The sequence below is a fragment of the Phasianus colchicus genome, chromosome 27 (genome assembly GCF_987193195.1).
Source record: "Phasianus colchicus chromosome 27, bPhaCol1.hap1.1, whole genome shotgun sequence".
In the NCBI taxonomy this organism is placed as follows: Eukaryota; Metazoa; Chordata; class Aves; order Galliformes; family Phasianidae; genus Phasianus; species Phasianus colchicus.
This window is the reverse complement of record NC_143462.1, coordinates 132,748-155,160: the sequence shown is the minus strand read 5'-3', so window position 1 is coordinate 155,160 and position 22,413 is coordinate 132,748. Positions and strand designations below refer to the sequence as shown.

The 22,413-nt window shown below is 48.6% G+C and overlaps 1 long non-coding RNA gene and 1 pseudogene across 27 annotated transcripts; one reads left to right on the top strand and one right to left on the bottom strand.

The window, feature by feature from the left end:
• Window positions 1-4,174: 4,174 nt before the first annotated feature.
• LOC149914758 (uncharacterized) lies at window positions 4,175-22,199 on the bottom strand. 27 transcript variants are annotated; one of them, XR_016460145.1, is made up of 6 exons: window positions 18,136-21,776; window positions 13,902-15,188; window positions 13,207-13,366; window positions 12,753-12,812; window positions 12,438-12,561; window positions 4,663-5,745 (listed from the first exon to the last, which is right to left on the bottom strand). It is a non-coding gene; the product is annotated as an uncharacterized LOC149914758 (long non-coding RNA). The 27 variants fall into 27 exon arrangements; XR_016460124.1 differs by adding an exon at window positions 4,175-4,332 and having other exon boundaries at window positions 4,854-5,745; window positions 12,438-13,366; window positions 18,136-21,777; XR_016460125.1 differs by adding an exon at window positions 4,175-4,332 and having other exon boundaries at window positions 5,610-5,745; window positions 12,438-13,366; window positions 18,136-21,777.
• LOC149914759 (olfactory receptor 4N2-like) lies at window positions 10,200-12,443 on the top strand (annotated as a pseudogene).
• Window positions 22,200-22,413: the final 214 nt, after the last annotated feature.

The following is a 22,413-nucleotide window of genomic DNA, read 5'->3' as shown; positions in this document are numbered from 1 at the left end:
CAGAAGGGGACACCAGATAGGGCAAGATGAAAGGTGAGATGTGATGAGGGGAGGGCAGAAGGGGGCGCCAGAAGGGGCGAAACAAAAGGCAAGACAAGACAGGAGGTGAGGCGAGATGAGGGGACTCGAGAAGAGGAGTTGGCAGCAAGGCTAACCACCATGAGCCCAGGTCCTTTTTTCAGCCGTAGTTAATTAACTCTTGAATAACTTCCCAAATGCCCCTAGGCTTGGCAGAGTCCCCTGGCACAGTCTGAGCCTGGTTTGCAGCCAGCTCATACTTCGGCCCCAGGGCATGGGAAGGAGCCGTGGATCAGGAGACAGGCACTGAGTGCTGGGAACCCAATGGCACCGAGCCCCAAGCCACCAAATCAAGCATCTGGTACTTGCCTTCTGTCTTCCAGGACCACCTGGAGATGGTCCCTATATCAAGGATTTGTCCAAGTAGGTATGCCAGAGTCCTCTTAAGTCCTGTGAGGCACCAAGGTGAGAGACCGATCCCTTGGGGCCCTAGGAACATGACATCTGGGGACACTGAGAAGTGAGAGGCCAATGGGGACATGGACAGTGGGGACATCATGGTGATACGGGGACATCGTGGTGACATGAGGACAGGGGGACACATAGAAGCAGGTGGGTGACAGGGACATCAGAATACAGGGCAACAAAGACACGCATCCCTGGCAGTGTCCACTCAGCGCCCTTGTTGCCAAGCAGGAGATCAGGAGTGAATAAAAATCTGGCAGTGGCAGCTGGGTTTCCTTGTCATTTACTGCTGCAAAACCCAAAGACCATGACTTTTAGATCTTTGAAATCTCAGAATCGTGGGGTCTTAGACTCATAGAATGAACAAATAATGGAACCACAGAATCACAGAATCACAGTATCGTAGAACTATAAAGTCAAGGAGTCACTTGGGTGTGACAAGACCCCTACAGTCTCATCAGGAGACACGTCATGTATTTTCTGCTCATAACCAACATCAGGAGTCACCACGTTACATCCAGAAATCTGCATCGTGAATCTGAAACGGCAGTAGTGCTGCCTCTGTCCATGAGGACAATTTGTCCTTAGGACACGCAGTCAGGCAATCAAAAATTTGTGTTGGGGTTTGGAGTCACTGGGCTGTGTGCCTGAGTTTCAGCAGAACAAAAGGTGTCCTACTGGTTTTGTTCCCGTGATGGTCCAGCCTCCTGTCATGGCTTCAAAGAAAGTGACTCTTGTTTTATCCAGATGAAAAGAAATAATAAAACACTGATAAATGGCTCAGAACTGTAAATGGCTCAACGGTTCCTCAAGGAAAAGCGGTGTGCTAATTTTGAGTGTTATGTCTGGCAGAATGGATAGCTGGTCACGGCCTTGTGGGACGTTTCCCATCGATAAGAGAGCTGCTGTGCTCTGAAAAGATCACTTGAATGTCTGCTTTGGAAATTGCCCAGAGAGCAGTCAGCTGGAAGAGTTTTCTTTGGGCTGCTTCTGCTCTGCAGCGTTTGTCAGGGAGCTTATCAGTGCTGTGTGTTTTGCTGTATTTAAATACAGACTGACATCACACTTAGGTGAGGTGAAGACTGTTTTTAAGATAAAGGCATGTGGTAGTGAGGGTCTGGCGCCCGGAAGATATCGCGTTGTACGGGAAGACAGGGTCCCCCTCCCGATAACCAATAGCGTTCAGTGCCCAGGTTATATAAGGCTGTTTTTCCTGCCAATAAACACCATTTGCCGTCCACCACATTGGTGTCAGCGAGCCGATGGACCGAGCGACCTGGGATTGGTCGCCGTGCCGTTCCCGAACCAGGTCGCCACGCCTACGATAGGCAACAAGGCAAAGCAGGTGGGTGATACTTGGTAGTAACTTCACATTAAAGGTTCCACTCAGGAAAACCCTCTTTGCTGGTTTGATGATATCTAAAAAGGAATCCTAAGTTCTTTGTGACTGTACAATGCTGAAACGTAAAGTGTGATGGGGTCCAAGGTTCTCAGGCTGCTCAGCCAGCAGCTGAGCATGGAATCATGGCTTCTTTTAACTTGGAAAAGACCTCTCAGGTCATCCAACCATTAACTCAGTGCTGCCAATTCCACCGCTAAACCCACAACCTGTGACATGTCACCATATCTGCATCATGTCACCCTGCTGGGCCCCGGGCTTGTGGTGCTGGGGAGTAGGTGCAGGGACAATGGCATGGCACATCCTTGGTTGGGCTTGATGTTCTTAGAGGTCTTCTCCAACTTCAGTTCTTCTGGGATTCTAGGACAATAGGACTCTGGGATTCGGGCATGATATTAGGATTCCCCCCTTTGGGGCTCGGTGCCATTGGGTTCCCAGCACTTAGTGCCCTTCCCCTGATCCCTGGCTCCTTCCCATGCCCTGGAGCCAAGGTAGGGGCTGGCTGCATGCCAGGCTCAGCCTGTGCCAGGGGACTCTGCCAAGCCCAGGGGCATTTGGGAACGTGAGGGGGGTCCCAAGAGAATAAATGCAGTCCTGGCTTCTTGCAGCCTCACCCAGCTCCCAGCGTACAGTGGAAGATGAAAGCAGTTGCTGTCATCGTGCTCCTGCTCCTCGCCTCCATGTGCCTCCAGGCACAGGCTAGGGTGTGCAGACGGGTTCTTGGTAACGGGCTGGCTCGCAACCACTTTCTCCTTGGGTTCCCTTGCTTCCTGCTCTTTGGGTCCCCTCTGTCCCCTTGGTTTCCTCGCTTTGGGTTCCTTTGGTTCCTTCTCTTTGGGTCCCTGGGTTCACTTGGTTTCCTCTTTGTGAGTCCTATTGATTCCCTTTCTTTGGGTCTTCTTGGTTTCTTCTCTTTGGGTTTCCTCTTTAGGTCCCCTCTGTCCCCTCTCCTTGGATCCTCTCGGCCCCCCTTCTTGGGTCCCCTTGTTTCCTTCTTTGGATCTCCACCTTCTGGTCTCCACCCCCAGCCGATCCCCACATTCCAGGGACTCCAGATGACATGTGGAAGCAATTGGGTCTGTGGGAACCAGTAGGGATTTTCGCTTTAAGACCAAGGGGAGGCCATATGGGGTTGTTGCGAAGGCATCACCCGCTGCCATATGCTTTGCTATTAACTCCAACCCAAACTGTCCCTCATCCTCCTTCCTCAGCTCCTGGATGACTTCGAGGTGGGAGCAAGCGGAGCTTTTGATTTAGGAGTGAGTACTACGGTGCCCTCAGGAGGTGCCTCCCATTTGGGGAGCCCCAGGTCCTCAGTGGTTTTTGAGGAGGTTCTGGTGCCCACTGGGATCTCCTCATTTCTCCCACTGCAGCTTAAGTTGCTACGAGGAAAGCGGAACTCCCATTCCCTTCCCCCTCTGCTGGCGCTCCCAGATCCCGTGGTTGTGAATCTTCCTATCAAGGTGAGTGACACTGGGGGACCCCTGTATCCTGCAGGGTCCTGGGCTGTGGGGGGACCCCAAATCCCTCTGGACTGGGAGGTGTGGAGGAGATCAAAAAGGATCCAAGAAGAACAGTGCCATCCCTGTAAGGTGCAGGTGATCGTCGTGGTACCATAAGGACCCCATAAGGTCACCCAAAGAACACAAAGGGTTCTGGTGCCATACAGACCAAATAAAGTGACCATAAGGTCACCGCCTGCACTTTGACTTTCAGGATGAAACACTGGTGCTGTCCCCACCATGTTCCATAAGGACTTGATCATCCCTGCATATCGCCACCAGATCTTTGAAAGAACACAGTCCGTTTTCCCATAAAGAAACACCAATAAACACCCCCAGCAAAGGTCCTGCGTCTGTGTGTGCCTCTATTCTTGCATCCATCAGTCCCTTTGTCCTTTTGTCCATGTGTACCCATTATCCCTGCAGTAACTCCATTATTCCACGATTCTGTGATATCCAGTGGGTTGAACACATTACTGAAGTCGAGGAGATGGCACTGAGTGACGCTGGGGGGGACAGCCCACCAGAGGTAGCACCCAGTGTCCTCTGGAGCCCTCAGCACAATTTCTGACTCCTTTTTGTGCCGTTTGGATGCATTCTGTCCCTCCTGCACTCTCCCTGTGGGGCAGCTGCAGCCCCTGCCCTCTGCTTCCCTCTCCCTCCATCTCTTCTTCCCTCCATCCCTCCCTCCATTCTTCCTTCAATTCCTCCTCACTTGGCCTTGCCTTCTACCCGCCCTCCCAGCTAGTGGCAGGGCACCCAGTCCATTTGAATTGAAGCCATAAGAGGGTGCTGTAGTCCTGGTGCTTTATAATCCTAACAAAGCTTTTTCATTTTCCCCTTGATGTAGCCCACCAAAATCTTTCTCCATTGCAATTAATGATCCCTTTAAAGGCTGTGATCTGGGGAGGTCAGCCAAAATTTCCTGGTGTATCCGTTGTTTCATACCTACAGAAAAGGAGCACCTTTTACTAAGTCAAGCTTATGCGAAAAATAAAGAAGTGTTTTTGAGGTTGCTTACATTCATTTTCTTCCCGACTAATATATATATTCTATATATTATCTATATTATCTATCTATATTATCTATATAATCTATATTATCTATCTATATCTATATATTATCTATCTATCTATATATTCTATATATTCTAATATATTTAGCTTTTTATTCCCTTCAATCCTTTCTACAATATGGCAATCAATGCAGAAGAGAGAAAAAAACACATTTGAAATAAACAGAGAAAGACAAGCTCATTGTCACTGATGTGTTGTTTTGCTGTTGTGGCATGCCTTCTGGTATTCTGCCTTCTCTGTTATCTGTCTATACTATTAGCTTTTTGGATCAAAGCCATTTTCTCTACACATAGAGTTATACGAACGATATTGTAGAGCCTTTGGTTTCTCAGCACTGGCATTTGTCAAGGGATAAATTGCTACTGCCCCGTTGCAAAAAGGAACTACTAATACCAAGATGCATTTGTTGCTCTGAGCTGTCGTGGGCTGGAGTCCTGCAAAGTCAATCTGCAGTCATTCCCCTGGGCCTTCGGTACACTGGTGCTGGCCTGAGGCTTTTACTCCAGCATAATCAGCACTGGTCAGGGCACAAGCATGACAGTTCTTACATCAGCAATCTACTGTCTTCCTCATGTTACGTCACAAATCAGTGTCCTTCACTCCGCTTAGACCATTTGTTTTTGCTCATAGGTTAAGTGGATTAGACAGCTTTTAGTAAATTGAGGCACAGCCCAATAATGTTTGCCTTCTGCCACTATAGCACAATACATTTGATTTTCCCTTACTCAGAGGACTGGCCGGATGGATCTTTTCACACTGTTCCACTTAACTTCCCTAGCTGGAAGGAGATGTTCTCCCCAAATAATGGATTCTACCACAGTTACTTGGCGTGACCTGCACTCGACTCTTTCAGTCTGAGTTTGCCACAGATAATCCAGGACGTTTCGTGGATATCTGGATATCTACTAAGAATCAGGAAGAGTTTCTTGGATTCCAGTGGCCACTTCAACTGTGGATCATCCCCAACGATCCACTGTCTTATTGTGGGGGGGAGAATTTAGTGTGCCGGGCTGGGCTGCAGTACAGGGACAAAGACAACTGCTAGCAATCAGATCCCTTGGGGCTCTCCTTCCAGGCTCCATCTGTAGTCCCAAAGGGTTCTGGTCTCCTGCAGGTTCTCTCTGACAACTGTTAGTCCCAGGCAGGTACCTCAGGAACACCAGGGCCTCTCGAGATGGCACCGGCTGCTTGTGGTCACACGGTGGAGCTCTGCTTGAAAACCTGAAGTCATCTTCAGTGTTTTTCAAACACTCAGCACCTCCTCATGAGCTGCCCTGGTTCAATCCTGTCAGTGAAACACGCACACAATAAGTGGAATTTCTATCATGAGAAAACGTGACCTTTCAGGATGGATATTCACTGTATGGAAAGAAATACCAATCTTCCGCTGTTCTTGCACTGACAACTCTCTCATTCTGTGCATGTAACTGCCCTCATTTTACAGGTATTTCCACCTGCCCTGATTAGGCTGACCACGTTGGAAGCCACCTTTCCAGCTGCCTGTCTCAACCTTTGCAGTTTCTATTGTTATCCCAATTTCCTCTCCCCTTAATCTCTGATCATTTATAGCCCTTTTAATGAGTGCAGTTCTTTGAGTTTCAGGGAGCTAATGTTTGTCCCTCCTTAGCAGTTTGTCTCACTGTGTCCTTAGCCAGCTAACTGTTTAATTAATATGCCTTTCATATTAATATTTATCATTTCCTATCTATGTACGTGACATATTTCTTGTACAGTTATCTTTTGGGAAGGAGAACTTCAGTGGAGGCATACAGCTGAGGAGTACGTTCTATTTCTTGGTAACCTGTGTTACGCTTTGTTACGCTTACTGTTCTTTGTTTAAAGGTAAGAGAAACCCTTCTGCACCCGTGTCCTCTGAGGAGAGCAGGTGGCAGCTGCTACAAAGGATCTGAAACATTCAGTGCAGACTTTAGAAGAGAAGTCTGATGTAAGGAAAAGCAAGGCAAGTGCCAGGTGGCATTAAGCAGACAGGGCTGGGGAGATGGGCAGTCACGTTGTCCATGCAGTGTCAGATTAAGCAACTGCTCTTCCTGCCTATGCAGGTCTCCTTAAGGGACACCCTGGATCCACCCTGGATCCACATCAATTGGAGAACGATGCTCCAGAGCCAATGGAAGAACATTATGGAACAGACACAGCTCACTGTAACCTTCTGCACTTTAGAAAGATCCACGGTATATTTAGTGCTACTTCTGCGAACGTAAGGTACTGAGAGGAGAATCACAGAATCATTAAGGTTGGAAAGCTCATCCAGTCTAACCATCCACCTGCCACCAACACTGCCCAACAAACCCTGTCCTGAAGTACCACAGCTACCCTTTCCTTATGCACCTCCAGAGACTCCACCGCTTCCCTGGGCAGCCTGTGCCAATGCCTCGCCACCCCTTCTGGGAGAAACTTTTCTTAATATCCAATCTGAACCTCCCATGGTGCAATGTGAGGCCATTCCCCGTAGTCCTATTGCTATTTACCTGGGAGAAGAGGTCCCATCTCACTGTAACCTCCCTCCAGGTAGCTGGACGGAGCGATAAGGTCTGCCCTGAGCCTCCTCTTCTCCACACGGAACCATCCCAGCTCCCTCTCCCACTCCCCGTTAAGTCTTGCGCTCCAGACCCCTCCCAGCTTTGGTGCCCCTCTGTGGATACACTCCAGGGCCGCCATGTCTTCTTGTAGGGAGCGGCTGGGCTGGGCTGGGCTGCAGTTGATGGGACAAGGACAACCGCTAGCAATTTAGATCCCCTGGGGCCACTGGCAAATCACAGCGACGATCGCATCCCCGCTCCTGACTGCCCCATTTCAGGCTGCCATTGGGCTCCTTGGCCACTGGAGGGCACTGCCGGCTGTCACCAGCACCCCAGACCCTTTTCGTCCGTGCAGCCTTACAGCTGCTCTGCCCCAAGCCCGTAGTGACGGTGCCTGGGGTTTCTGTAGCCGAAAAGCAGCACTCAGCTCTTGACGTTCTTAAAACTCATGCAGTTGCAGTCAGCCCAGTGATTCAGCCTATCTCAGTCCGTCTGTGGGACGCTTCCTCCTAACTTGGTGTCATCTGCAAACTTACTGAGGGTGCACCCAATTCCCTCATCCGACTCGTCAGTGAATACACTGAACAGGACAGGCTGCAGCGCCGACCCCTGAGGAACGCCTCTCAGAACTGGACTCCATCTGGATCTCTCTGGGCCTGGCCCTCCTAGCAGTTTTTTACTCAGCAAAGAGTGTACCCATCCCAGCCATGGACTGCCAGCTTCTCCAGGAGAATGCTACAGGAGGCGGTGTCAGAGGCTTTGCTCCAGTCCAGGTAGCTTCCACCCACAGCATCTCATCCACCAGGTGGGTATGTAGTCATAGGAGGACATCAGGATGATCCTTCTCGTAGATGGGCACCACATTAGCAAGTATTCAGTCACCTGGGAACTCCCTGATTGATTAGGGCTGCTAGGATGCCACGTCCACCAACTGCCTCAGTACCCTCAGGTGGATCCAGTCCAATCCCATGGATGTGTGACAGCCCGGGTGGAGCAGCAGGTCACGTGCTGTTTTATTCTGAATTGTGGAGGGTTTATTCTGCTCCCCACCCTGTCTTCCAGTTCAGGGGGCTGAGTACCCTGAGAATAACGGGCCTGACTATTAAAGACAGATGTAAAAAAGGCGTTGAGAACCTGTCTGCTTTTCCTCATCCTTTCTCCTTGCACTGGGGTGGAAGGGGATCCATCCTGTGCCAGCCACGTGCACTTGTGTTAGGCTGTTAGGGTGCCTTGGCATGTTTATACAGATATTTATTTGGGTCCCAGATTGACCAACTGAACCGAGTTAGATTCAGAGAATCATAGACTGGTTTAGATTGGAGCGATATTAAAGATCATACAGTTCCAACCCCTCTGCCATGGGAAGGGTTGTCATGCAGTAGATCAGGTTGCCCAGAGCCACATCCACCCTGGCCCTGAATGCCTCATAGGATGGGGCAATCCAAAACCTTTCTGGGGGACCTCTTCCTGTGCCTGACAGCCCCCACAGTGAAGAATTTATTTGATCACCAACAAAGATATTAAAAACAGCAGTCCCAAGATGGAACCCTGAGGGATTCCTTAATATAACCACTTATTGTTAGCCTCCACCTGGACACAGAGCTGCTGACCACAACCCTCAGGCTGCAATCATACAGCCAGCTACTAATCCACTTTTCAAATCCACGTATCTCCAAATTAGAGATAAGGATATGGAGTGAGACCATATCAAAGCCTTGCACAAGTCCAGGTAGATTACTTCAGTGTATGGGAACTGCTGAGTCACGGCCTGAACCTCTGATTAGTCACCTGAGGCGAGCAATGAGGCAGCCCTGGGAGCACAGGTGAAAGCAATTCACCTGTGCTGCAGGAAGGGGTGGAGCCTGGCTGCACCTCTCCTAGACCCATTTAAGAGCTGACTACCAGGGGGGAAGGATCTCTCTCTCTCTCTTCGGAAGATCCACTCCACTGGTCTTTCCTGAGCGAGCCCACGACACGGGTGAGCCTTCTATTTATTCTCTTTGTCTCGCTGTGCCTAACTCTCTTGCTTATTTCATTACTATAACATCTTAATATTATTAAACTATATAATATTCCTTTATATAATTTTCATTAATTATACACTTGGTGAGCCAGGCAGGCAAGCTGAATATACTGAAACTTACACTATGTCCTTTCTTTGGAATTTCTGTAAATGGTTCAAGGGGGAGAACACTACCCCCCTAGATAAAACAATTCCAGGGCAGATCCCAGGATTTGCGGGATCCCCTTATTATGAATTGGCAACTATCATTGAAAAATGGGTCCCCTACGTGTTGTGGGAAACGTTTCCCCATATCGCCTAGCGGATTACTTTCAGGGACTAGGCAAAGATATATTAGTCACTAGAGAAAGACAATTAGCTGCTTCTACAGTGGCATGGCCACTATTAAATGCTTTAAACAATGCCGAAATAAGGAATAATACTTCAGTGAATGAAAATGAACTTTTAAAAGATCGTATTGAAAAGTTAGAGCAGGAACTTGGCCTATTAACAGGAAAAAAAAAACCAATTCTATGTCTTCCAATAGGTCAAGTTCGTAGTATTTCAATAAACAATGACCAGGCTCCTGAATCAACGGACTGTGTTGATCAGGAAAATAAACCATCTAAATCGAATCTTGAATCCCCAATTTTGACGGACGCACTAGAAGTCCGTCCTGTTATATCTCAAAAAACAAAAAAGGTACAGGACAGACCAGCAGGGGTGCCGCCTGATCAGTGGCCCCCCACTCAAACCCACTTGCACGTAACAGCCCAACCGTACACGGCAACAGAACTGATGGACTTAGTCCAACGATTCAGGCAGAAACCTAGAGAAAGTGTGCCGGCTTGGTTATTAAGACTATGGGATTCTGGGGCAGAAAGTGTTCTGGTGAATGGCCTGGAAATAGCCAAATTGGCCACAATGACCGTCCATCCTGCTCTTAGACAGAGATTATATGCAGGTAATCAATATAATGATGAAAACCATTCAATAATAGAATGGTTAATGGTGGCCTGCCGTATGGTATGGCCCAATAAATCTGATATTCCTTTACATACAGGGATGTGGTCCTCCATAAAACCAGGTAACGGTCACAGGATGTGCATTTTCAGTAGCCTAAGCGTAGCCTAAGTTGCTAAATATTGCAACATATTGGCATTGTGTGTTTATTGCTGTCTTTTTCAGGGCTTGCAAGAGTCAAAATGGAGCATGAAAACTGTAGTTAGAGAGTTTATTCTGCTAGGATTGTCTCAATCCCACAAAGTCCAGACAATTCCCTTCTTCTTCTTCCTCCTGTTCTACATCATAATTCTCCCAAGCAACATCCTTATCATTCTCACAATTCAGGGGGATTCCCAGCTGGGATCACCCATGCATTTTTTCCTGGCTAATCTGGCATTCTTGGATATCTGCTACTGTTCTGTGACCCCACCCAAAATGCTGGCTGACTTTTTCTCAAATCCTAAGATCAACTCCTACAAGGCCTGATTGACCCAGCCTTTGTTTCTTCACTTCCTGGGAGCAGCAGCAGCTTTCCTGCTGTTGGCCATAGCCTGTGACTGTTACGTTGCTATTTGCAAGCCTCTCCACTACACCATGCTTGTGAACAGGACTGTATGCTGTGCCCTGGCTGGAGCTTCGTGGGGCGGTGGCTTCATTCATGGCATCATTCTATTTGCTCTCACCATCAAGCTCCCCTTCTGTGGCCCCAACGTCCTGGACGACTTTGTCTGTGATGTGCGTCAGTTGGCGAACTTGGCCTGTGCTGACCTTACACGGCGGAACTTCTGATGTTCCTCAACAATGGAGTTGTCATTGTCATGTGCTTTGCACTTCTCCTCATCTCCTACATAATCCTCTTGCTGAAGCTCCAGACACACCAAAACAAAGAACAAAATAACCTCCACCTGCGTTTCCCACATCATCGTTGTTTTTGTCATGCTTGGCCCAGCTGTCTACATATATGTCCTACCCTCTGAGGCTGTCCCAGTGGAAAAGGTTTCCATTGGGAAACCTTTCTTTTCCATACGGTTGTCTTCCCTTGACTAATCCCATGATCTACATGCTGTAACAAGGAGATCAAAAGCTCCGTGTGGAAGTTGGTCAGCAAATACATATTAAAAAAAAATTTGAAAGAAATAAATGAAAGTTTATTTGTTCCTCGTTTTGTTCATGCAATTTTCTTAGGAACAAATCCACACTGTACGTTATGTAAAAGCATAATGTACAAGTGATAACCTTCAAGAAGTCCTTTTCTATCAAAAAAATCCCTAGAGTGATACTAAAACCTGTATGGAATAAGTTAAGGAAGAACCAACCTGTGTAAAGGAACCAACTCATGCACTATGAAGTTATCATTAAGAATCTTTTAAATTCATTAGAAAGTATCTGGTAGGTGTTGAGACTTCATAGAACTATTACTGGACTACTGGTTCAGCTTCAACCATGGTAATTCATTATTTCAGTTTATAGTCAAACTTTCACTGTTGATGCTGCCTTCTCGTTGGACTCATTCATGATCCCACCATTGAATGAGTTGATTACATTTCCACAAAGGGAGAGTGTGAAAGCTGCTGGATGATCCAGCTTGCAGGCAAGCTTTGCAATTCATATAGCATAGGCAAGACACTGCAATCTGTTAAGTAAAAATCAAAGACAATGTAGCTATAGCTTTACAGGACGTGCAGATCATAAACTTTATCCATACAGTTACAGACATTTGCAGCACAGATGTCTGTCTGAATTAGTCACTAAGGATTCCAGCAAAACTAACAGGCATTTCTAGGGAGAAGTTCAGCTAACCCTTTCTTAATTTCTACTTTGAGAAGTAATAAACCATGCCTTAGGCGTTTTTGTCTCGCCCCTTGTACTTGCCCTGTAATCCGCTTTATAGTTTGACCTCAAGGTGGTCAGCCAAATAATTCTTCTCAATGGGAAACTGTGCTTTCAGAGAGCATGGTTTTCTTACTGCAGTGTAACTTCCTTAGGCAGTGTAGATGATGCAGAGTGAGCTAAACACGTCTCCGTCCACAAAGTCCTCCAATAATCTCTCAGAAGACATTGCATCCTACAGGTCATGGAGTTCTTGGTTCTCACATAACGCTCTAGCATGCTGTAAATATCCAAATGCAGTTGCCCTTGCAGTAGGGTATTTTTGTTCTTGTTGTTCCTTTCTTCACTAACTTTCTACATATCACTAGGTGAAAGAAAACGCCATAAAGTCAAGAGTGCCTTTCTCAGGAATGCACTCAGCTCTGAGCACCACCACTTATACACGGCCTTCTGTCACACTGCTGCCATCAGCTGCCGCTGTCGGCCTCCCCAGTGCTTCCACCATGGTTACCTGACATCCCTACAGTCCTGCACCCGCTCAGAAGTAATACTTAAAATGCATTCTTCCATACTTCATGACAGAGGACTGAAGAGACTCACTTTTGCGTAGTGCTAAGGATGGTCCATCCCCAACACGTCCCTTTGCGCGCTGCAAGGCCCAGCTGGCATTCTGGCAGCCTGCTGGCTGCTGCTCCCTAACGCAGGGAACCGCACTGTGCTGCTTCTGAGGAGAGAAAGAAAGGAGGGTCCATGGAAATGGGCACCCAACATCTGCAAAGAGATGCAGCGTTCCAGATCGTGCCAGAGACAGGATATCACAGTGCTGAGTCATTAGCTACCACTAAAGGAAACAAACATTTGGGAGAGTATTCACAGCAACTGCTGCAATTTCTGGGCATACCCCAGCTTTCTTACTGTTCAGGTGGAGAAGACTGGCGCTCACAGACATCAGTTCAGTGGGTTAAACCAACACACCTGCAAAATGCCAGCATTATTCAGGAAACAGTCTTCAGGTGCCACAGTTCAATCCACGCAAAGTTATTGTGCAGAGCCTTAGCTCTTGACTTCCATTTCTTCCCTAAATTTTACTACTGCAAGCAGCTAGAACAAACCTTTCAGGTGAAATTCAGGGCAGCAGGGACCTGGCAAACCATAACTAGGTGCAGCTGGCAGGAGGGCAGTTCACGCTCTTTGCTCCCACCCTGCCCCAGCAGGTTAAGGAGCCTGGCAATGCTGTCCTGTTGCAGCACATGCAGAATCCAACCGGTTATGGAGGTAACAAAGGACCAGTAGTGCTCCCCCTGCTCCAGCTTTTCCCCTTCAAAATGAGAGAAAGGAAGAAAACCCAAACAAATAAATCCAGCCATACTTTTCCATATGCAGAGCAGGAATGGGAACTGCGTCTGTCTTCTCATTGAGACAGTGGTGGGGAAGCTCAGTTCCTGGGGTCCTCTCCACAGGGACTGCCCCCTGGCTTCACTCTTTCTTCAACTGCCTCAATCCCCAAAATCTCCTTTTGGAAAGAATCCCTAAAGAAAGAATCTGCAAGTGAAAAATAGTAAGGAGAAGCATTTTCCCAGCTTTCTTCTATCATGCACTCTAAAGTACTCTTGAGTAGGACAGTGTCTTAAAATCAACTGGTTACAAGAACCATCCCCAAAATACAACTAGATTCTGTACAGCTGCCATGATTTCTGACAGCAAGTGTTCTCCATCTCCTCAACATTTATACACCTTGAAGCAAGTGGCTGGTGTTGCTGTCATGAAGAAAACTCCCTTTGTCTTCCACCCCTACTGCAGCCGCAATAGCTGCACTGGTACGATCCACGTGTTCAACAGACCTCAGCTCTGCCTTAGCCAGGCACAGTGGCTGTCCTCCTCCCTCCCAGCTCACACACCAGAGCACTGCTGTGCCACATGGTAAGAGCAGCAGTGACAGTGGGCAGCACCCATCAGCCTCCACCCTGCTCTCACCACCAGCTGGGACAAGGGCTGACATAGCGGGCCCACCCCAGCCCAGCTTTTCTTCTGAGACACACTCAGCACCAAACCCAGTTCACCCACTCGGCCTGCTCAGCCTGAGCTGTGCCCAGCTCATGCACGTGCTGCAGCAGTGCTTCTGACGGGTTCTCACAGGGCGATCTCTCTCAAGGAAGGCCCAGAACCCAGTCTCTGCGTGCAGCACCAGCTCTGCTCACCAGCTGTGGGACAAACGCTCCCACCCCAGCAACAGTTGTGACCTCTGTGAGTGCCCACATCACTTCTGGGCCTCCATCAGACGTAATCCAAATTTTAAGAAACCAACAGCAGGGTCACCCAATGGAGTTATCTGAAGTAAAATAACAAAGAAGTTAAGATGACTCTTGTGTAGCCAGCTCAGGTCACCCTCTTGCTCAGGTGCTGCATGATCGGACAAAGGAGATGTTGCCTCTGAGGTGGAGGCTGGAAGGGTCTGGGCTTTCAAACTGTCAGCAAGCATTTGGATGAGCCACCTTCCTGCTGAGGAGCTCCTTAACATCATTCCTGCCTCCTCCGGTACCATACTGGGAGATGCTCCAGAGTTCATTAGCCTGGACTCCCATCAACAGCTGCTCCTGCACTGACCTTCACTCACACTCTGATACTGTCCACTTCCAGCACAAGTTGACCTGCAAGGAAATGTGGGATTAATGCAAATGCAGAAGCCCACGGCTGTGTCACCACCACGTATTGCAGCCTTGGGAAGTCAGCTACAACTACAACCTTGGTCAGAATTAAAACAGGCACAGTACATTAACTGTGACCTCTAAACTGAAGTAATTGTCACGATCAGAAATACATACTGAAATTGCTCACTTAACTATTGGTGGTTACCTCCAAACTCTTTTGCTTTTGGGAGAATATGGACTCAGAATTGAAGGATACAAGAAAAATGACATCTGCTTCACTGGAGGTGGTTAAGCTTGGAAGTAGGATTCCAAAATGAAAAGGTTTTCAACTCCTTATAAGGCAGAAAGCGATGGGATGATTGCTGACGCCTGCAGAAAGCCTGATCTGCTCTGCCACAGGTGGCTGAATGACACAAAAGCTGTGCTGCTCATTCAGAAGTGTGTGGGGCATGGGGTGGGCATGGGGCACCAACACACGGGATGTCAACACTCCTCGGGCACTTTCCCATCAGAAGGGAATTCCCTTCTCCCTGCCATGCCATGTCCACACCACTCCTAAGGGCTGTACTGACACAGTCAGCACAGAATCCATGCAAACGTTCTTTTCTCATCGTGGTGGTTTTTAACAGACGCAAGCAATGAGACATCAGGTCACTGTGTGGGCTGCTGGGTGACACTGCCATCATTTCCAAGCCATTGCTTCCTAGGGGCAAATAAAGTAAAATACTTTAAGAAAATTTCACACAGAGATTGCATACTATACTATTCTTTTACACAAAGCAGAAGGACAAAACAGGAGATACGTGCAGCTGCATCAACACCCCAGTTGCTGAAGGAATGGAAAGAGATCAAATGACAATACGTTATTCTCATACAAGGACTGCTCATCAGCACCCACTGCCCAAGGAGCAATGCAGGGAAGACTTGCATTTCTTCTTCTCCTAGCCAGAAACTGTTTTTCCTACCTTAAAAAGGAAAGGAAAAAAAGCCTGACATAGTGCTGACAGGGCAGGCAGATGTGGCACACCAAGGCATACTGAATCTGCAGAACATTTGAAACTTTCACCTTTCCTCCAAGAGCAGTCTAAACCTTCCATACCCACTCCTACTTTCACCACTATTCTTACCAAAGCTGCTTTTTCAGCTGGGGCTCCTCTCTGTCCTCAGCAGTATGACTCAGCACACAGATGCACCTCAGCTACATTTCGTTTCCACGCCCACTTTGTGGGACCGTGGGTTTCCCATCAGAAGGCTTCACACACACCGTGCGTTCAGCTCAGTGAAAGGAGACACAACTGATACAGGCTTGTTGTGCAAGAGAAATCCAGGTTCTCTTCTCATTCCCACAATCCTTCCAGTAGTTCAGTCCATTTGGTACATTACCATGTCCCGGATTCTCAGCTGTGTTTTCCACACACTAATCTGTCTACCAACAATGCATACACAGGAACCAAGAAACCAATAGCTACACTCAATCATAACCCAGGGCAAGGAAATCTCAGAGCAATCCTAAGTGAAATCACCACTTTTCTGAAACTCTGCCTCAAGCTCCTCACGCTCCCCCTCAACTCTTTTCTCAGAAGCCCACTCCTCTGCTTTTTCCTTTTCCTCTGAATGCTTGCATTTTTGTGCAGCCAGGACTTGGGAGAAAGCTGGGATGCAAACTGCAGAGAACTGTCCCAGCAATGAACAAACAGAAAGCCTGGGCAGAAAGACAGTGCATCAAGTCCAGATGCCTGTTATGTATCTGTACCTCTCTTTGGTGCTTTCTCCAGCTCTGTCTTCTTCCCCAGCCTTTCCGCACGGCCATGCTGCAGTGGAAGGCCACTGGCGTCAGTTTCTCGCAGAGAGAAAGCAGGAAATACTTGAAGAGCAACTCTTTGGAAGAAGATTTTAGCACAGCCAGCCACTAACTTCAAGTTTTCAAGCACAGTTTCTTAAATTTGCCTTTCCACTGCTCTAACATTATGCCTTCCTTACAGTCAACACGAGGCACTTTTCTCTCTCCTCCATCACACACACCCTTTCACAAAGTCCTATTTAGATGAAAGTACCCAAACTACAGCTCACAAAACATTCTTACCCACAGAGGCTTTCCATTTCCCCCTTTCTCAATAAGAGTCAATAGAATCCCATGCTCCATCCCTAAAATAAAGTACAGCCTTTCCATGTCACAGAAAGCAGTTGCCAATAGAATCCTTGTCCTATTAGCCCACATCCACCAAAATCCCTCCAATACACCATTTCTACAGCCAAAACAAACTCATTTTTTCAACTGAAATGCATTTACAGAAAGTATTACTAGTCTCATTCCTGCTGAGTGAGTGGCAAATGAATCCACATCTGTCTGACAGCTCTACAATGCACAAAGCAAAGCTGCACAAGCAAACACAACGCTGTCAGGTGCATGAGCTGAGAAACACTTCATTCCTAAGTCAAACAACTGTGAGTACAAGTACCTCCACACTGTTTGGCCTCTCCAAGGAACAGACACAGCTCTAAGAACCATTTAGACACAGACTCGGATCGCTCTACTGCCACCGACAGCCACTGTCAGCCTCTCTATTGCTTCCAGTACAGCGCTGCCATCAGTCACTCTTTCCTCTCAAGACTCTCTTGTTTTCTCACTTACCTCCTTAGTTGCACTAAGGAAATGGTTCTGCCATTAGCTACGGCATCCACCCCCAACCAAACCAACACATCTATCAGTCAGCAGGGTTGCACCCCATGAGGCCAGGCCTCATGCCATGACAGCAGAGGAGCAAGGTCCAAGGCTGCAGCAAGGGAGAATTTGCTCAAAGGCAACAGCCGTGGGCACAGGCAAGAAGCTGCTTATCTTCAGAAGGATTCAGGTAGGCAGGGATCTCCTTTGCCTACACTGCCAACCCTTCAATGAGGGCTGGGAAGGGGTGGATCCTGGCTCCACCCCTTCTGTCATTCTGGAACATGGAATGCTCTGGGTTGGCCCTGCCTTTCTACCAGGTGAAAAATCAGGTTTCAAGCCATGTCTCAGCATTTACACTACAGCATCCCTTAGCATTAACTCCACAGGACAACCCTTAACCCTTTACCTTAACCTAAAAGGCTAATCCTTAACACTCACCCCAAAAGATACTCCTCAGCCCTAATCCAAAATGCTAACGCTTAACCCTCATTCCCATCTCAAAAGTGCTGCTGTAGTCCCTAACAAAAAGGACAAGCCATAAACCCCCAACCAGGTGGGCACACCCCCACCATCACTAACATCAAGTGTTAAGCCTTAACCTTTAAACCTAACAGAAAACAGTAACATGAAACCCTAACCCCAAAGGGTTACCCTCAGCACTTAGCTCTAGCACTAAACACTAACACTTCATCACAATCCACAAGTGTAAACCTTAGGATCATAGGATCACCACGGTTGGAAACAACATCTAAGATCATCTAGTCCAACATTTCCCACTAAATCACATCCCTCGGTACAATACCTAAACACTCCTTGAACACCTCTGGGGATGGTGATTCCACCATTTCCCCTTCCATAAAAACCTAACCCAAAAGGGTATATCCCATCACCATCACCCACAAGGGTAACTGCAGACAAAGGCAATAGCAAATACAGCTGCTTTAAACCAGTCCTAAATTACCCAAGAAAAGTAAAGGACACAAACCTGTAAATACAGAATGAGCCAGCAGGATGAGGAAATGAGCAGAGATTTCAGAAACGCGTCTGCTGTCAGGGAGGGGAGTTCAGGCCTGCCCCAGCACCACAGATCTCCATGACACGACACAACATGGGGAGGTGGCAAAGGTGACAGGGCTAGGAGGAGAGCTGGCGGAGGAGGAAGGTTGGATGCCTGGCAGTTTGAGAGGGACTGAGGTAGCCTCACCCATCACAGACGTGGTCAGCGCAGACACTTTGGTGTCCGACATGATGTAAAGTGTCTTCGTAGGGCTGGACGTGGTCACTGCAGAGAAGGAAAGAACGTGGTCAGCAGTTGTGGGGACAAGGTGCCTACCCTGGGCTGCAGCCCTGGCAGCAGAGTTCAAAGCAGGTTTCAAACAGGCTTCAAACTGCACAGAAAACCCCCTTGTCTCATTTTGTTTTCAGACTGACTCCAAAATAAACCCCAGCACTGCCACAGCCTGCGCAGAGCACAGCAAGGGAGCCCCAAACCTTTCAGCTCCCTTTCTAGACCCCTCAGAGTCTAAGAATCCTCCCTCCCTTTAGTGATCTCACTCTCTCCCCAGGGGGCTAGGACCATAGGCTTCTTCCTTGGCCATCCCACTCTCAGAGCTGTCACACAGCTCGTGCATCTTCAACTCTGACCCACCAGCACTGAAGCGCACACACCACCTGACATGGCTTCACAAGCAACTATCTGCCTTCGCATCACATGCCTCTACCTGCCTTTGCTAAGCAAGCACGCACCTACCTGCCTTTGCTTTGGAAGCATGCACACGCTTCCCTTTGCTAAGCAAGACCACAGTCCCTTTTAATCTCAGGAGGGAATAAAACAGCCCGAACAAAAAGGGTACAGCAAGGCTCTCTCTAGGACGCCTGTTGTCTCAGCAGAGTTGACAGTTACTTAAAATGCACAAAGTACCTACAAAACCATCACGCTCAAACAAGGAAAGTAAACAAGTCCAGGATGCCGTGAAGGGTTCCTAGCTCTTTGTAGGTAATACCTGCTCCGTGGGCACAGGATGCGCACAAATTGCCCCTCATCTCTTCCCCATCCCCTTGCCCCCCCCACCCCCCCGTGATTTCCACAGGCATTTAGAGACTCTGTGGAAAGGCAACATAAGGCTCATGGAGAAGACTGGATGTACATGAGGTTTTTCCCTTCCCTGGTGCTAGAGCACTGCTTGTCTAGATGATGAATGTTTTTCATACAAGCACCAACCAAGCGTGGCAACAAACAGCTGAAATGGCATTTCCCCTGCAAAACAACCAGCCTGTCTAAAGACCTCACCTCAGAGACTTGCCAAAAAGGCCAGAACTCCCTTTTGGCAGGCTTACTCACAGAACAGCAGGCTTCTCTTCACCGTGCATCACATGGACACAAACAGGCTGTTTGTGCAAGGAGGGCAATTTCACCTGAGCACCTCACCATATGTGTTCCCTCCACCCTGCTTTTCTGCAGAGATACAAGGATAAAAACCTCAGTTCCTCTGAGCAACGACTGGAAGGAACTCTGGAAAATTCTCCATTCAAAAGCAGCTCCTTTGTGGTCTTGGTTCCTGAGGGCTCCTTTGGATCACCTTTCAGGCAAAGTGTAGGAGGTTCTACTGTACAAACCTATGTACCTGGGTACCTTTTTCCACCCCAAAACTAATTCTGACAGAGTTGTGATGCAGACATTGGACACGGAGAAGAAGAGAAAAAGAACAGAAGAGAGGATAAAATTAAGGATACCGGTAAGGAAGAAGCGCAGAAGATGAAAAGCACAATAGGATACAGGCAAGACAGCAAAAGAGATGAGCAGTAGCGGAGAGAATAAAGGTAAGAGACGCTGAGAAGGATAAGAGCAGAAGGAGAACAGACAAGAAAGAAAGAAGAGCAGAGAAGAAGAAAAAGGATGTAGGTAAGAAAAACAAGCAGACAAGGAGAAAAGCAAAAGAGGTATTAGCGTATACAGAGCGTATACAGAGAAGACAAAAGCAGAAGTGGAGAGAAGCTGAAGAGGAAAAGCGAGAAAGGAAGTCTGGCAGAAGTACAAGAGACGGTAAGAGAGGAAAGTGGCAAATGAGAAGAGCAGAAGAGAAGTGAGTACAGAAGAGCAGAAAACGAAAAGAGCAGTAAAGAAGAGCAGATCGTGCTATGAAGAGAACAGTAAAAGGAGAGCACATGAAGAAAGAGGAGAGAGGACAGTGAAGAAGGAACTGCAGAAGAGGACAGTAGAAGGTGTGAGGACTGGAAAGAAACAAAGTGAGTGTAGTAACAGGACACCATTTCCCTTGGGACTCTGCAATCTCTTTCACTTCTGACAGACGGAGGCGCTGAGAAGAACAAGAGCCATGTCTGTGTTCACCAAGGACTCACCTCTGCACGTGCAGCGGCAGCTCTCAGAGAAGCCTTCTTTAGTCCCACTTTCCTCTCTTCAGGTCCTGGCAGGCATGGGGAGGAGCCTGACCACCAATGAAGACCGAGGCAAGACACTTATTGAGCACCTCAGCTCAGCTTTTTCCATGTCTGAGGAAGCCAGTTCTCTGTCCTCATTTATCAGAGGGGGAACGCTCTCCTTGGCCTGTCTTCTGCCTGCGTACCTGTAGAACCCCTTCTTGTTATTTTTCACATCCCACACCAAGTTCAGCTCCACCTGTGCCTTGGCTTTCCTAATCCTATCCCTGCACACAGACAGCAGCCCTGGCAGGAACGCAGCGCTGTGGCAATTTGCAGAGCATAACATGCAGTTCCATCAGCGCATTGTGTTTTCGCACTCAGACGTTACTGGCTGCCGAGCGGAGCGGCTGATAAGGCCATAGTGAGCCACTTTTTCCTAGCAGTGTATGTGGGACCTGAGGAAAATGTCCTCGCGCGTGTTGAGGCAAAAGATACAAGTATTCTACTGGGACTCTGGTGCTTCTCATGAGGCACAGTCATGGAGGCAGAAGGTAGAAGTATTCATTTGTGTCCCCATGCAAAGTTATTGAGGAGGAACGAGGCTGTTCTCCCACTAAAGCTGAAAGTTTCAGAACGATCACTCATGGATTCCTTTTGCTAAACTCATGCGCTGGTTCTTAAACTGATGTGCTAATCCCTACTGCTGAACAGAGCAACCCACATCAATCCCCCCTTTTCCTTTGAGGATTACGATGTTCACATCCTAATCCTCACCACCTTTGACCTTTCATACTTAGATACATCTCCACAGTCCAATCACACTACAAGGAAGGATGCATACATACAGCGATTACACACACCATCCCCACAAATAACTTCTTTAACCAGTGCAATTTGGGAAGCCAGGAAGTCACGCTGGTTTCAGCTCACATCGTCTTATGTTGTGCAGTATTTCACTTTGGTGCCATATCTTATCTCCATCTGCTTCAATTCTACCACTCTGACCTACATGAACACAACAATATCATTTATTGCTGCATGAACTCCTTCTTGTGCACCTAACAAGATACCTGAAGCCCTTCTACATTGCAACACCACCCAGGCCAAGCTCTGGACTTTTTCCCTTTTCTTCTTCCTTTCTGCCCCTCTTCCCCTCTCTCCTTCTTCCTTTCCTTTCCTTCTTTTCCCTTGTCCCCTTTTTTCCCCTTTTTCCATTTCCCTCCCCCCTCTCCCTCCCTCCCTTCCTCCCTTCCTCCCTCCCTTCCCATTCCTCCCTCCCTCCCTATCAGCCTGGCTCTCACACTGTTGTCCAGATGCCCGTCTTCCTTTTCCCACACCTCCATGCTCTGCCCACATCCCCCTGTTTGGCTGCATCTCCCTGCGGATGTCCCACCCCACAGCCCCACTCACAGCCGCCATCCCCGGAGCTCTGCCCTCCCCCAGTCGCTCCCCCACCTCCCCAGGAGATCCCTGAGGGCTCTCCGTTCCCCCCCACCCTTCTTCGCCCCCCGCTGCCCCTCGAACCCCACTCGGGCTTCAGGCCGTGCGTGCAGGCCGCGCTGCCACGGCGACAGCGCGCCCTCCCTCCTTGCGGCGCGGGAAGCCGTCCTTGCGGCTCGGGAAGCCGTCCCCGCGGCGACAGCGCATGCGCGGCGGCGTCTCCATAGCGACAACGCCCCGGCGCGTCCGTTGCTCGAGCGACGTGCCGTCCCCGCTCCCCGCGGAGTGACGTCATCACGCGGCGACCCGAGGACGCGGCCATGCGGAAGCGGAGCGGGGCCCCGCGCTGCTCCAGCGCCGCGGCGCAGCCCCGGGACTCCGAGCGCCGCCTCAGCTTCTACGAGTGGGTGTTCGGGGGCGGCGGGGGCACCGGGGGCATCGG